The 12,195-nt window shown below is 35.7% G+C and overlaps 14 non-coding genes across 14 annotated transcripts; all 14 read left to right on the top strand.

The window, feature by feature from the left end:
- The first annotated feature begins 109 nt into the window (after window positions 1–109).
- On the top strand, window positions 110–191 carry TRNAS-CGA (transfer RNA serine (anticodon CGA)). The gene has a single exon. It is a non-coding gene; the product is annotated as a tRNA-Ser (tRNA).
- Window positions 192–1,031: 840 nt separating this feature from the next.
- Window positions 1,032–1,113, top strand: TRNAL-CAA (transfer RNA leucine (anticodon CAA)). The gene has a single exon. It is a non-coding gene; the product is annotated as a tRNA-Leu (tRNA).
- Window positions 1,114–1,953: 840 nt separating this feature from the next.
- On the top strand, window positions 1,954–2,035 carry TRNAS-CGA (transfer RNA serine (anticodon CGA)). The gene has a single exon. It is a non-coding gene; the product is annotated as a tRNA-Ser (tRNA).
- An 840-nt stretch (window positions 2,036–2,875) lies between these two features.
- TRNAS-CGA (transfer RNA serine (anticodon CGA)) lies at window positions 2,876–2,957 on the top strand. The gene has a single exon. It is a non-coding gene; the product is annotated as a tRNA-Ser (tRNA).
- An 840-nt stretch (window positions 2,958–3,797) lies between these two features.
- Window positions 3,798–3,879, top strand: TRNAS-CGA (transfer RNA serine (anticodon CGA)). Its single transcript has one exon. It is a non-coding gene; the product is annotated as a tRNA-Ser (tRNA).
- An 840-nt stretch (window positions 3,880–4,719) lies between these two features.
- On the top strand, window positions 4,720–4,801 carry TRNAS-CGA (transfer RNA serine (anticodon CGA)). The gene has a single exon. It is a non-coding gene; the product is annotated as a tRNA-Ser (tRNA).
- An 840-nt stretch (window positions 4,802–5,641) lies between these two features.
- Window positions 5,642–5,723, top strand: TRNAS-CGA (transfer RNA serine (anticodon CGA)). Its single transcript has one exon. It is a non-coding gene; the product is annotated as a tRNA-Ser (tRNA).
- An 841-nt stretch (window positions 5,724–6,564) lies between these two features.
- On the top strand, window positions 6,565–6,646 carry TRNAS-CGA (transfer RNA serine (anticodon CGA)). Its single transcript has one exon. It is a non-coding gene; the product is annotated as a tRNA-Ser (tRNA).
- Window positions 6,647–7,488: 842 nt separating this feature from the next.
- Window positions 7,489–7,570, top strand: TRNAS-UGA (transfer RNA serine (anticodon UGA)). The gene has a single exon. It is a non-coding gene; the product is annotated as a tRNA-Ser (tRNA).
- Window positions 7,571–8,411: 841 nt separating this feature from the next.
- Window positions 8,412–8,493, top strand: TRNAS-CGA (transfer RNA serine (anticodon CGA)). Its single transcript has one exon. It is a non-coding gene; the product is annotated as a tRNA-Ser (tRNA).
- An 840-nt stretch (window positions 8,494–9,333) lies between these two features.
- TRNAS-CGA (transfer RNA serine (anticodon CGA)) lies at window positions 9,334–9,415 on the top strand. Its single transcript has one exon. It is a non-coding gene; the product is annotated as a tRNA-Ser (tRNA).
- An 842-nt stretch (window positions 9,416–10,257) lies between these two features.
- Window positions 10,258–10,339, top strand: TRNAS-UGA (transfer RNA serine (anticodon UGA)). Its single transcript has one exon. It is a non-coding gene; the product is annotated as a tRNA-Ser (tRNA).
- An 841-nt stretch (window positions 10,340–11,180) lies between these two features.
- Window positions 11,181–11,262, top strand: TRNAS-UGA (transfer RNA serine (anticodon UGA)). The gene has a single exon. It is a non-coding gene; the product is annotated as a tRNA-Ser (tRNA).
- An 841-nt stretch (window positions 11,263–12,103) lies between these two features.
- TRNAS-UGA (transfer RNA serine (anticodon UGA)) lies at window positions 12,104–12,185 on the top strand. Its single transcript has one exon. It is a non-coding gene; the product is annotated as a tRNA-Ser (tRNA).
- Window positions 12,186–12,195: the final 10 nt, after the last annotated feature.

The raw sequence follows: 12,195 nt of genomic DNA, 5'->3' as shown, positions 1-12,195 counted from the left end.
ATTAATTCAGCAGCTGACAAAATTAAATTACATCAGAAGCAGTCTGCCAATCGTGAACCAGAAAAAAAATATTTTTGAACTCCAGCTTGTAACAACCAACAAAAAGGTTGTAGTTGTGGCCGAGTGGTTAAGGCGATGGACTCGAAATCCATTGGGGTGTCCCCGCGCAAGTTCAAATCCTGCCAGCTACGAGTTGCTTTTCAAGCTTACCCAAAACATGCACTGTATCTAAAAAAGGTGTTAAAGAAAGTATGTTATGTTTATGAATACAAATCACCAAGGCCACCTAGCCCAAATTGACCTGCAGAAAATTTAGTAATAAACTACTTATCAAAGAACAGAGGCTTTTTCCTGCATTTTAAGAACAGTGCTTAAGAAAGATTATGTAGATTTCCTGGTGAAAAGTGCATGTTGATCCTTAGTATAATAATCATTTAATCATTTTCTGCGATCTAAGTTCAAATCCTCACTGGGCCTTATGTGATAATTGCAAGAAACATAAAAAATAATTGAATCAATAATCAACATCAGCAAAAAGAAATGTACATCACTGAGACTATTCTAGTAACACAAACACGTTGTGAAATTCATTGAATTATAACATCCTTAATACAGTGAATTGCACCAACAATTGTGGAAGGCGGATAACAAACTTTACACCAGAAAACACCTACCAGTCACAATTGAATGAACAGTTTCAATGGTGATGATTCTGCATTGAGAGACCAAGGAAGATTGTAATTCATCTGTAATGACAGTCATTTGCTTACATGTCCATGAAAAGTGGTATAGAGAACATGGACACTTGTGGTGTCAAGGTGTAATGATTAAAACTATTGATTCTAAATCAAGTGATCAAAGACCAAATGCCTTAGAAGTCTATATTTTCCTTAAAGCTAAGCTAGCTACTAAATTGCCCTCCATTAATTCAGCAGCTGACAAAATTAAATTACATCAGAAGCAGTCTGCCAATCGTGAACCAGAAAAAAAATATTTTTGAACTCCAGCTTGTAACAACCAACAAAAAGGTTGTAGTTGTGGCCGAGTGGTTAAGGCGATGGACTCAAAATCCATTGGGGTGTCCCCGCGCAGGTTCAAATCCTGCCAGCTACGTGTTGCTTTTCAAGCTTACCCAAAACATGCACTGTATCTAAAAAAGGTGTTAAAGAAAGTATGTTATGTTTATGAATACAAATCACCAAGGCAACCTACCCCAAATTGACCTGCAGAAAATTTAGTAATAAACTACTTATCAAAGAACAGAGGCTTTTTCCTGCATTTTAAGAACAGTGCTTAAGAAAGATTATGTAGATTTCCTGGTGAAAAGTGCATGTTGATCCTTAGTATAATAATCATTTAATCATTTTCTGCGATCTAAGTTCAAATCATCGCTGGGCTTTATGTGATAATTGCAAGAAACATAAAAAATAATTGAATCAATAATCAACATCAGCAAAAAGAAATGTACATCACTGAGACTATTCTAGTAACACAAACACGTTGTGAAATTCATTGAATTATAACATCCTTAATACAGTGAATTGCACCAACAATTGTGGAAGGCGGATAACAAACTTTACACCAGAAAATACCTACCAGTCACAATTGAATGAACAGTTTCAATGGTGATGATTCTGCATTGAGAGACCAAGGAAGATTGTAATTCATCTGTAATGACAGTCATTTGCTTGCATGTCCATGAAAAGTGATATAGAGAACATGGACACTTGTGGTGTCAAGGTGTAATGATTAAAACTATTGATTCTAAATCAAGTGATCAAAGACCAAATGCCTTAGAAGTCTATATTTTCCTTAAAGCTAAGCTAGCTACTAAATTGCCCTCCATTAATTCAGCAGCTGACAAAATTAAATTACATCAGAAGCAGTCTGCCAATCGTGAACCAGAAAAAAAATATTTTTGAACTCCAGCTTGTAACAACCAACAAAAAGGTTGTAGTTGTGGCCGAGTGGTTAAGGCGATGGACTCGAAATCCATTGGGGTGTCCCCGCGCAAGTTCAAATCCTGCCAGCTACGAGTTGCTTTTCAAGCTTACCCAAAACATGCACTGTATCTAAAAAAGGTGTTAAAGAAAGTATGTTATGTTTATGAATACAAATCACCAAGGCCACCTAGCCCAAATTGACCTGCAGAAAATTTAGTAATAAACTACTTATCAAAGAACAGAGGCTTTTTCCTGCATTTTAAGAACAGTGCTTAAGAAAGATTATGTAGATTTCCTGGTGAAAAGTGCATGTTGATCCTTAGTATAATAATCATTTAATCATTTTCTGCGATCTAAGTTCAAATCCTCGCTGGGCCTTATGTGATAATTGCAAGAAACATAAAAAATAATTGAATCAATAATCAACATCAGCAAAAAGAAATGTACATCACTGAGACTATTCTAGTAACACAAACACGTTGTGAAATTCATTGAATTATAACATCCTTAATACAGTGAATTGCACCAACAATTGTGGAAGGCGGATAACAAACTTTACACCAGAAAACACCTACCAGTCACAATTGAATGAACAGTTTCAATGGTGATGATTCTGCATTGAGAGACCAAGGAAGATTGTAATTCATCTGTAATGACAGTCATTTGCTTACATGTCCATGAAAAGTGGTATAGAGAACATGGACACTTGTGGTGTCAAGGTGTAATGATTAAAACTATTGATTCTAAATCAAGTGATCAAAGACCAAATGCCTTAGAAGTCTATATTTTCCTTAAAGCTAAGCTAGCTACTAAATTGCCCTCCATTAATTCAGCAGCTGACAAAATTAAATTACATCAGAAGCAGTCTGCCAATCGTGAACCAGAAAAAAAATATTTTTGAACTCCAGCTTGTAACAACCAACAAAAAGGTTGTAGTTGTGGCCGAGTGGTTAAGGCGATGGACTCGAAATCCATTGGGGTGTCCCCGCGCAAGTTCAAATCCTGCCAGCTACGAGTTGCTTTTCAAGCTTACCCAAAACATGCACTGTATCTAAAAAAGGTGTTAAAGAAAGTATGTTATGTTTATGAATACAAATCACCAAGGCCACCTAGCCCAAATTGACCTGCAGAAAATTTAGTAATAAACTACTTATCAAAGAACAGAGGCTTTTTCCTGCATTTTAAGAACAGTGCTTAAGAAAGATTATGTAGATTTCCTGGTGAAAAGTGCATGTTGATCCTTAGTATAATAATCATTTAATCATTTTCTGCGATCTAAGTTCAAATCCTCGCTGGGCCTTATGTGATAATTGCAAGAAACATAAAAAATAATTGAATCAATAATCAACATCAGCAAAAAGAAATGTACATCACTGAGACTATTCTAGTAACACAAACACGTTGTGAAATTCATTGAATTATAACATCCTTAATACAGTGAATTGCACCAACAATTGTGGAAGGCGGATAACAAACTTTACACCAGAAAACACCTACCAGTCACAATTGAATGAACAGTTTCAATGGTGATGATTCTGCATTGAGAGACCAAGGAAGATTGTAATTCATCTGTAATGACATTCATTTGCTTACATGTCCATGAAAAGTGGTATAGAGAACATGGACACTTGTGGTGTCAAGGTGTAATGATTAAAACTATTGATTCTAAATCAAGTGATCAAAGACCAAATGCCTTAGAAGTCTATATTTTCCTTAAAGCTAAGTTAGCTACTAAATTGGCCTCCATTAATTCAGCAGCTGACAAAATTAAATTACATCAGAAGCAGTCTGCCAATCGTGAACCAGAAAAAAAATATTTTTGAACTCCAGCTTGTAACAACCAACAAAAAGGTTGTAGTTGTGGCCGAGTGGTTAAGGCGATGGACTCGAAATCCATTGGGGTGTCCCCACGCAGGTTCAAATCCTGCCAGCTACGTGTTGCTTTTCAAGCTTACCCAAAACATGCACTGTATCTAAAAAAGGTGTTAAAGAAAGTATGTTATGTTTATGAATACAAATCACCAAGGCCACCTAGCCCAAATTGACCTGCAGAAAATTTAGTAATAAACTACTTATCAAAGAACAGAGGCTTTTTCCTGCATTTTAAGAACAGTGCTTAAGAAAGATTATGTAGATTTCCTGGTGAAAAGTGCATGTTGATCCTTAGTATAATAATCATTTAATCATTTTCTGCGATCTAAGTTCAAATCCTCGCTGGGCCTTATGTGATAATTGCAAGAAACATAAAAAATAATTGAATCAATAATCAACATCAGCAAAAAGAAATGTACATCACTGAGACTATTCTAGTAACACAAACATGTTGTGAAATTCATTGAATTATAACATCCTTAATACAGTGAATTGCACCAACAATTGTGGAAGGAGGATAACAAACTTTACACCAGAAAACACCTACCAGTCACAATTGAATGAACAGTTTCAATGGTGATGATTCTGCATTGAGAGACCAAGGAAGATTGTAATTCATCTGTAATGACAGTCATTTGCTTACATGTCCATGAAAAGTGATATAGAGAACATGGACACTTGTGGTGTCAAGGTGTAATGATTAAAACTATTGATTCTAAATCAAGTGATCAAAGACCAAATGCCTTAGAAGTCTATATTTTCCTTAAAGCTAAGCTAGCTACTAAATTGCCCTCCATTAATTCAGCAGCTGACAAAATTAAATTACATCAGAAGCAGTCTGCCAATCGTGAACCAGAAAAAAAATATTTTTGAACTCCAGCTTGTAACAACCAACAAAAAGGTTGTAGTTGTGGCCGAGTGGTTAAGGCAATGGACTCGAAATCCATTGGGGTGTCCCCGCACAGGTTCAAATCCTGCCAGCTATGTGTTGCTTTTCAAGCTTACCCAAAACATGCACTGTATCTAAAAAAGGTGTTAAAGAAAGTATGTTATGTTTATGAATACAAATCACCAAGGCCACCTAGCCCAAATTGACCTGCAGAAAATTTAGTAATAAACTACTTATCAAAGAACAGAGGCTTTTTCCTGCATTTTAAGAAAAGTGCTTAAGAAAGATTATGTAGATTTCTTGGTGAAAAGTGCATGTTGATCCTTAGTATAATAATCATTTAATCATTTTCTGCGATCTAAGTTCAAATCCTCGCTGGGCCTTATGTGATAATTGCAAGATACATAAAAAATAATTGAATCAATAATCAACATCAGCAAAAAGAAATGTACATCACTGAGACTATTCTAGTAACACAAACACGTTGTGAAATTCATTGAATTATAACATCCTTAATACAGTGAATTGCACCAACAATTGTGGAAGGCGGATAACAAACTTTACACCAGAAAACACCTACCAGTCACAATTGAATGAACAGTTTCAATGGTGATGATTCTGCATTGAGAGACCAAGGAAGATTGTAATTCATCTGTAATGACAGTCATTTGCTTACATGTCCATGAAAAGTGATATAGAGAACATGGACACTTGTGGTGTCAAGGTGTAATGATTAAAACTATTGATTCTAAATCAAGTGATCAAAGACCAAATGCCTTAGAAGTCTATATTTTCCTTAAAGCTAAGCTAGCTACTAAATTGCACTCCATTAATTCAGCAGCTGACAAAATTAAATTACATCAGAAGCAGTCTGCCAATCGTGAACCAGAAAAAAAATATTTTTGAACTCCAGCTTGTAACAACCAACAAAAAGGTTGTAGTTGTGGCCGAGTGGTTAAGGCGATGGACTCGAAATCCATTGGGGTGTCCCCGCGCAGGTTCAAATCCTGCCAGCTACGTGTTGCTTTTCAAGCTTACCCAAAACATGCAAAGTATCTAAAAAAAGGTGTTAAAGAAAGTATGTTATGTTTATGAATACAAATCACCAAGGCCACCTAGCCCAAATTGACCTGCAGAAAATTTAGTAATAAACTACTTATCAAAGAACAGAGGCTTTTTCCTGCGTTTTAAGAACAGTGCTTAAGAAAGATTATGTAAATTTCCTGGTGAAAAGTGCATGTTGATCCTTAGTATAATAATCATTTAATCATTTTCTGCGATCTAAGTTCAAATCCTCGCTGGGCCTTATGTGATAATTGCAAGAAACATAAAAAATAATTGAATCAATAATCAACATCAGCAAAAAGAAATGTACATCACTGAGACTATTCTAGTAACACAAACACGTTGTGAAATTCATTGAATTATAACATCCTTAATACAGTGAATTGCACCAACAATTGTGGAAGGCGGATAACAAACTTTACACCAGAAAACACCTACCAGTCACAATTGAATGAACAGTTTCAATGGTGATGATTCTGCATTGAGAGACCAAGGAAGATTGTAATTCATCTGTAATGACAGTCATTTGCTTACATGTCCATGAAAAGTGATATAGAGAACATGGACACTTGTGGTGTCAAGGTGTAATGATTAAAACTATTGATTCTAAATCAAGTGATCAAAGACCAAATGCCTTAGAAGTCTATAATTTCCTTAAAGCTAAGCTAGCTACTAAATTGCCCTCCATTAATTCAGCAGCTGACAAAATTAAATTACATCAGAAGCAGTCTGCCAATCGTGAACCAGAAAAAAAATATTTTTGAACTCCAGCTTGTAACAACCAACAAAAAGGTTGTAGTTGTGGCCGAGTGGTTAAGGCGATGGACTCGAAATCCATTGGGGTGTCCCCGCGCAGGTTCAAATCCTGCCAGCTACGTGTTGCTTTTCAAGCTTACCCAAAACATGCACTGTATCTAAAAAAGGTGTTAAAGAGAAAGTATGTTATGTTTATGAATACAAATCACCAAGGCCACCTAGCCCAAATTGACCTGCAGAAAATTTAGTAATAAACTACTTATCAAAGAACAGAGGCTTTTTTCTGCATTTTAAGAACAGTGCTTAAGAAAGATTATGTAGATTTCCTGGTGAAAAGTGCATGTTGATCCTTAGTATAATAATCATTTAATCATTTTCTGCGATCTAAGTTCAAATCCTCGCTGGGCCTTATGTGATAATTGCAAGAAACATAAAAAATAATTGAATCAATAATCAACATCAGCAAAAAGAAATGTACATCACTGAGACTATTCTAGTAACACAAACACGTTGTGAAATTCATTGAATTATAACATCCTTAATACAGTGAATTGCACCAACAATTGTGGAAGGCGGATAACAAACTTTACACCAGAAAACACCTACCAGTCACAATTGAATGAACAGTTTCAATGGTGATGATTCTGCATTGAGAGACCAAGGAAGATTGTAATTCATCTGTAATGACAGTCATTTGCTTACATGTCCATGAAAAGTGATATAGAGAACATGGACACTTGTGGTGTCAAGGTGTAATGATTAAAACTATTGATTCTAAATCAAGTGATCAAAGACCAAATGCCTTAGAAGTCTATATTTTCCTTAAAGCTAAGCTAGCTACTAAATTGGCCACCATTAATTCAGCAGCTGACAAAATTAAATTACATCAGAAGCAGTCTGCCAATCGTGAACCAGAAAAAAAATATTTTTGAACTCCAGCTTGTAACAACCAACAAAAAGGTTGTAGTTGTGGCCGAGTGGTTAAGGCGATGGACTTGAAATCCATTGGGGTGTCCCCGCGCAGGTTCAAATCCTGCCAGCTACGTGTTGCTTTTCAAGCTTACCCAAAACATGCAAAGTATCTAAAGAAAGGTGTTAAAGAAAGTATGTTATGTTTATGAATACAAATCACCAAGGCCACCTAGCCCAAATTGACCTGCAGAAAATTTAGTAATAAACTACTTATCAAAGAACAGAGGCTTTTTCCTGCGTTTTAAGAACAGTGCTTAAGAAAGATTATGTAGATTTCCTGGTGAAAAGTGCATGTTGATCCTTAGTATAATAATCATTTAATCATTTTCTGCGATCTAAGTTCAAATCCTCGCTGGGCCTTATGTGATAATTGCAAGAAACATAAAAAATAATTGAATCAATAATCAACATCAGCAAAAAGAAATGTACATCACTGAGACTATTCTAGTAACACAAACACGTTGTGAAATTCATTGAATTATAACATCCTTAATACAGTGAATTGCACCAACAATTGTGGAAGGCGGATAACAAACTTTACACCAGAAAACACCTACCAGTCACAATTGAATGAACAGTTTCAATGGTGATGATTCTGCATTGAGAGACCAAGGAAGATTGTAATTCATCTGTAATGACAGTCATTTGCTTACATGTCCATGAAAAGTGATATAGAGAACATGGACACTTGTGGTGTCAAGGTGTAATGATTAAAACTATTGATTCTAAATCAAGTGATCAAAGACCAAATGCCTTAGAAGTCTATATTTTCCTTAAAGCTAAGCTAGCTACTAAATTGCCCTCCATTAATTCAGCAGCTGACAAAATTAAATTACATCAGAAGCAGTCTGCCAATCGTGAACCAGAAAAAAAATATTTTTGAACTCCAGCTTGTAACAACCAACAAAAAGGTTGTAGTTGTGGCCGAGTGGTTAAGGCGATGGACTCGAAATCCATTGGGGTGTCCCCGCGCAGGTTCAAATCCTGCCAGCTACGTGTTGCTTTTCAAGCTTACCCAAAATATGCACTGTATCTAAAAAAGGTGTTAAAGAAAGTATGTTATGTTTATGAATACAAATCACCAAGGCCACCTAGCCCAAATTGACCTGCAGAAAATTTAGTAATAAACTACTTATCAAAGAACAGAGGCTTTTTCCTGCATTTTAAGAACAGTGCTTAAGAAAGATTATGTAGATTTCCTGGTGAAAAGTGCATGTTGATCCTTAGTATAATAATCATTTAATCATTTTCTGCGATCTAAGTTCAAATCCTCGCTGGGCCTTATGTGATAATTGCAAGAAACATAAAAAATAATTGAATCAATAATCAACATCAGCAAAAAGAAATGTACATCACTGAGACTATTCTAGTAACACAAACACGTTGTGAAATTCATTGAATTATAACATCCTTAATACAGTGAATTGCACCAACAATTGTGGAAGGCGGATAACAAACTTTACACCAGAAAACACCTACCAGTCACAATTGAATGAACAGTTTCAATGGTGATGATTCTGCATTGAGAGACCAAGGAAGATTGTAATTCATCTGTAATGACAGTCATTTGCTTACATGTCCATGAAAAGTGATATAGAGAACATGGACACTTGTGGTGTCAAGGTGTAATGATTAAAACTATTGATTCTAAATCAAGTGATCAAAGACCAAATACCTTAGAAGTCTATATTTTCCTTAAAGCTAAGCTAGCTACTAAATTGCCCTCCATTAATTCAGCAGCTGACAAAATTAAATTACATCAGAAGCAGTCTGCCAATCGTGAACCAGAAAAAAAATATTTTTGAACTCCAGCTTGTAACAACCAACAAAAAGGTTGTAGTTGTGGCCGAGTGGTTAAGGCGATGGACTCGAAATCCATTGGGGTGTCCCCGTGCAGGTTCAAATCCTGCCAGCTACGTGTTGCTTTTCAAGCTTACCCAAAACATGCACTGTATCTAAAAAAGGTGTTAAAGAGAAAGTATGTTATGTTTATGAATACAAATCACCAAGGCCACCTAGCCCAAATTGACCTGCAGAAAATTTAGTAATAAACTACTTATCAAAGAACAGAGGCTTTTTCCTGCATTCTAAGAACAGTGCTTAAGAAAGATTATGTAGATTTCCTGGTGAAAAGTGCATGTTGATCCTTAGTATAATAATCATTTAATCATTTTCTGCGATCTAAGTTCAAATCCTCGCTGGGCCTTATGTGATAATTGCAAGAAACATAAAAAATAATTGAATCAATAATCAACATCAGCAAAAAGAAATGTACATCACTGAGACTATTCTAGTAACACAAACACGTTGTGAAATTCATTGAATTATAACATCCTTAATACAGTGAATTGCACCAACAATTGTGGAAGGCGGATAACAAACTTTACACCAGAAAACACCTACCAGTCACAATTGAATGAACAGTTTCAATGGTGATGATTCTGCATTGAGAGACCAAGGAAGATTGTAATTCATCTGTAATGACAGTCATTTGCTTACATGTCCATGAAAAGTGATATAGAGAACATGGACACTTGTGGTGTCAAGGTGTAATGATTAAAACTATTGATTCTAAATCAAGTGATCAAAGACCAAATGCCTTAGAAGTCTATATTTTCCTTAAAGCTAAGCTAGCTACTAAATTGCCCTCCATTAATTCAGCAGCTGACAAAATTAAATTACATCAGAAGCAGTCTGCCAATCGTGAACCAGAAAAAAAATATTTTTGAACTCCAGCTTGTAACAACCAACAAAAAGGTTGTAGTTGTGGCCGAGTGGTTAAGGCGATGGACTTGAAATCCATTGGGGTGTCCCCGCGCAGGTTCAAATCCTGCCAGCTACGTGTTGCTTTTCAAGCTTACCCAAAACATGCAAAGTATCTAAAAAAAGGTGTTAAAGAAAGTATGTTATGTTTATGAATACAAATCACCAAGGCCACCTAGCCCAAATTGACCTGCAGAAAATTTAGTAATAAACTACTTATCAAAGAACAGAGGCTTTTTCCTGCGTTTTAAGAACAGTGCTTAAGAAAGATTATGTAGATTTCCTGGTGAAAAGTGCATGTTGATCCTTAGTATAATAATCATTTAATCATTTTCTGCGATCTAAGTTCAAATCCTCGCTGGGCCTTATGTGATAATTGCAAGAAACATAAAAAATAATTGAATCAATAATCAACATCAGCAAAAAGAAATGTACATCACTGAGACTATTCTAGTAACACAAACACGTTGTGAAATTCATTGAATTATAACATCCTTAATACAGTGAATTGCACCAACAATTGTGGAAGGCGGATAACAAACTTTACACCAGAAAACACCTACCAGTCACAATTGAATGAACAGTTTCAATGGTGATGATTCTGCATTGAGAGACCAAGGAAGATTGTAATTCATCTGTAATGACAGTCATTTGCTTACATGTCCATGAAAAGTGATATAGAGAACATGGACACTTGTGGTGTCAAGGTGTAATGATTAAAACTATTGATTCTAAATCAAGTGATCAAAGACCAAATGCCTTAGAAGTCTATATTTTCCTTAAAGCTAAGCTAGCTACTAAATTGCCCTCCATTAATTCAGCAGCTGACAAAATTAAATTACATCAGAAGCAGTCTGCCAATCGTGAACCAGAAAAAAAATATTTTTGAACTCCAGCTTGTAACAACCAACAAAAAGGTTGTAGTTGTGGCCGAGTGGTTAAGGCGATGGACTTGAAATCCATTGGGGTGTCCCCGCGCAGGTTCAAATCCTGCCAGCTACGTGTTGCTTTTCAAGCTTACCCAAAACATGCAAAGTATCTAAAAAAAGGTGTTAAAGAAAGTATGTTATGTTTATGAATACAAATCACCAAGGCCACCTAGCCCAAATTGACCTGCAGAAAATTTAGTAATAAACTACTTATCAAAGAACAGAGGCTTTTTCCTGCGTTTTAAGAACAGTGCTTAAGAAAGATTATGTAGATTTCCTGGTGAAAAGTGCATGTTGATCCTTAGTATAATAATCATTTAATCATTTTCTGCGATCTAAGTTCAAATCCTCGCTGGGCCTTATGTGATAATTGCAAGAAACATAAAAAATAATTGAATCAATAATCAACATCAGCAAAAAGAAATGTACATCACTGAGACTATTCTAGTAACACAAACACGTTGTGAAATTCATTGAATTATAACATCCTTAATACAGTGAATTGCACCAACAATTGTGGAAGGCGGATAACAAACTTTACACCAGAAAACACCTACCAGTCACAATTGAATGAACAGTTTCAATGGTGATGATTCTGCATTGAGAGACCAAGGAAGATTGTAATTCATCTGTAATGACAGTCATTTGCTTACATGTCCATGAAAAGTGATATAGAGAACATGGACACTTGTGGTGTCAAGGTGTAATGATTAAAACTATTGATTCTAAATCAAGTGATCAAAGACCAAATGCCTTAGAAGTCTATATTTTCCTTAAAGCTAAGCTAGCTACTAAATTGCCCTGCATTAATTCAGCAGCTGACAAAATTAAATTACATCAGAAGCAGTCTGCCAATCGTGAACCAGAAAAAAAATATTTTTGAACTCCAGCTTGTAACAACCAACAAAAAGGTTGTAGTTGTGGCCGAGTGGTTAAGGCGATGGAATTGAAATCCATTGGGGTGTCCACACGCAGGTTCAAATCCTGCCAGCTACATGTTGCTTTT

This window comes from Mixophyes fleayi, chromosome 10, assembly GCF_038048845.1.
Source record: "Mixophyes fleayi isolate aMixFle1 chromosome 10, aMixFle1.hap1, whole genome shotgun sequence".
Classification (NCBI taxonomy): Eukaryota; Metazoa; Chordata; class Amphibia; order Anura; family Limnodynastidae; genus Mixophyes; species Mixophyes fleayi.
This window is presented reverse-complemented; position numbering and strand designations above follow the sequence as displayed.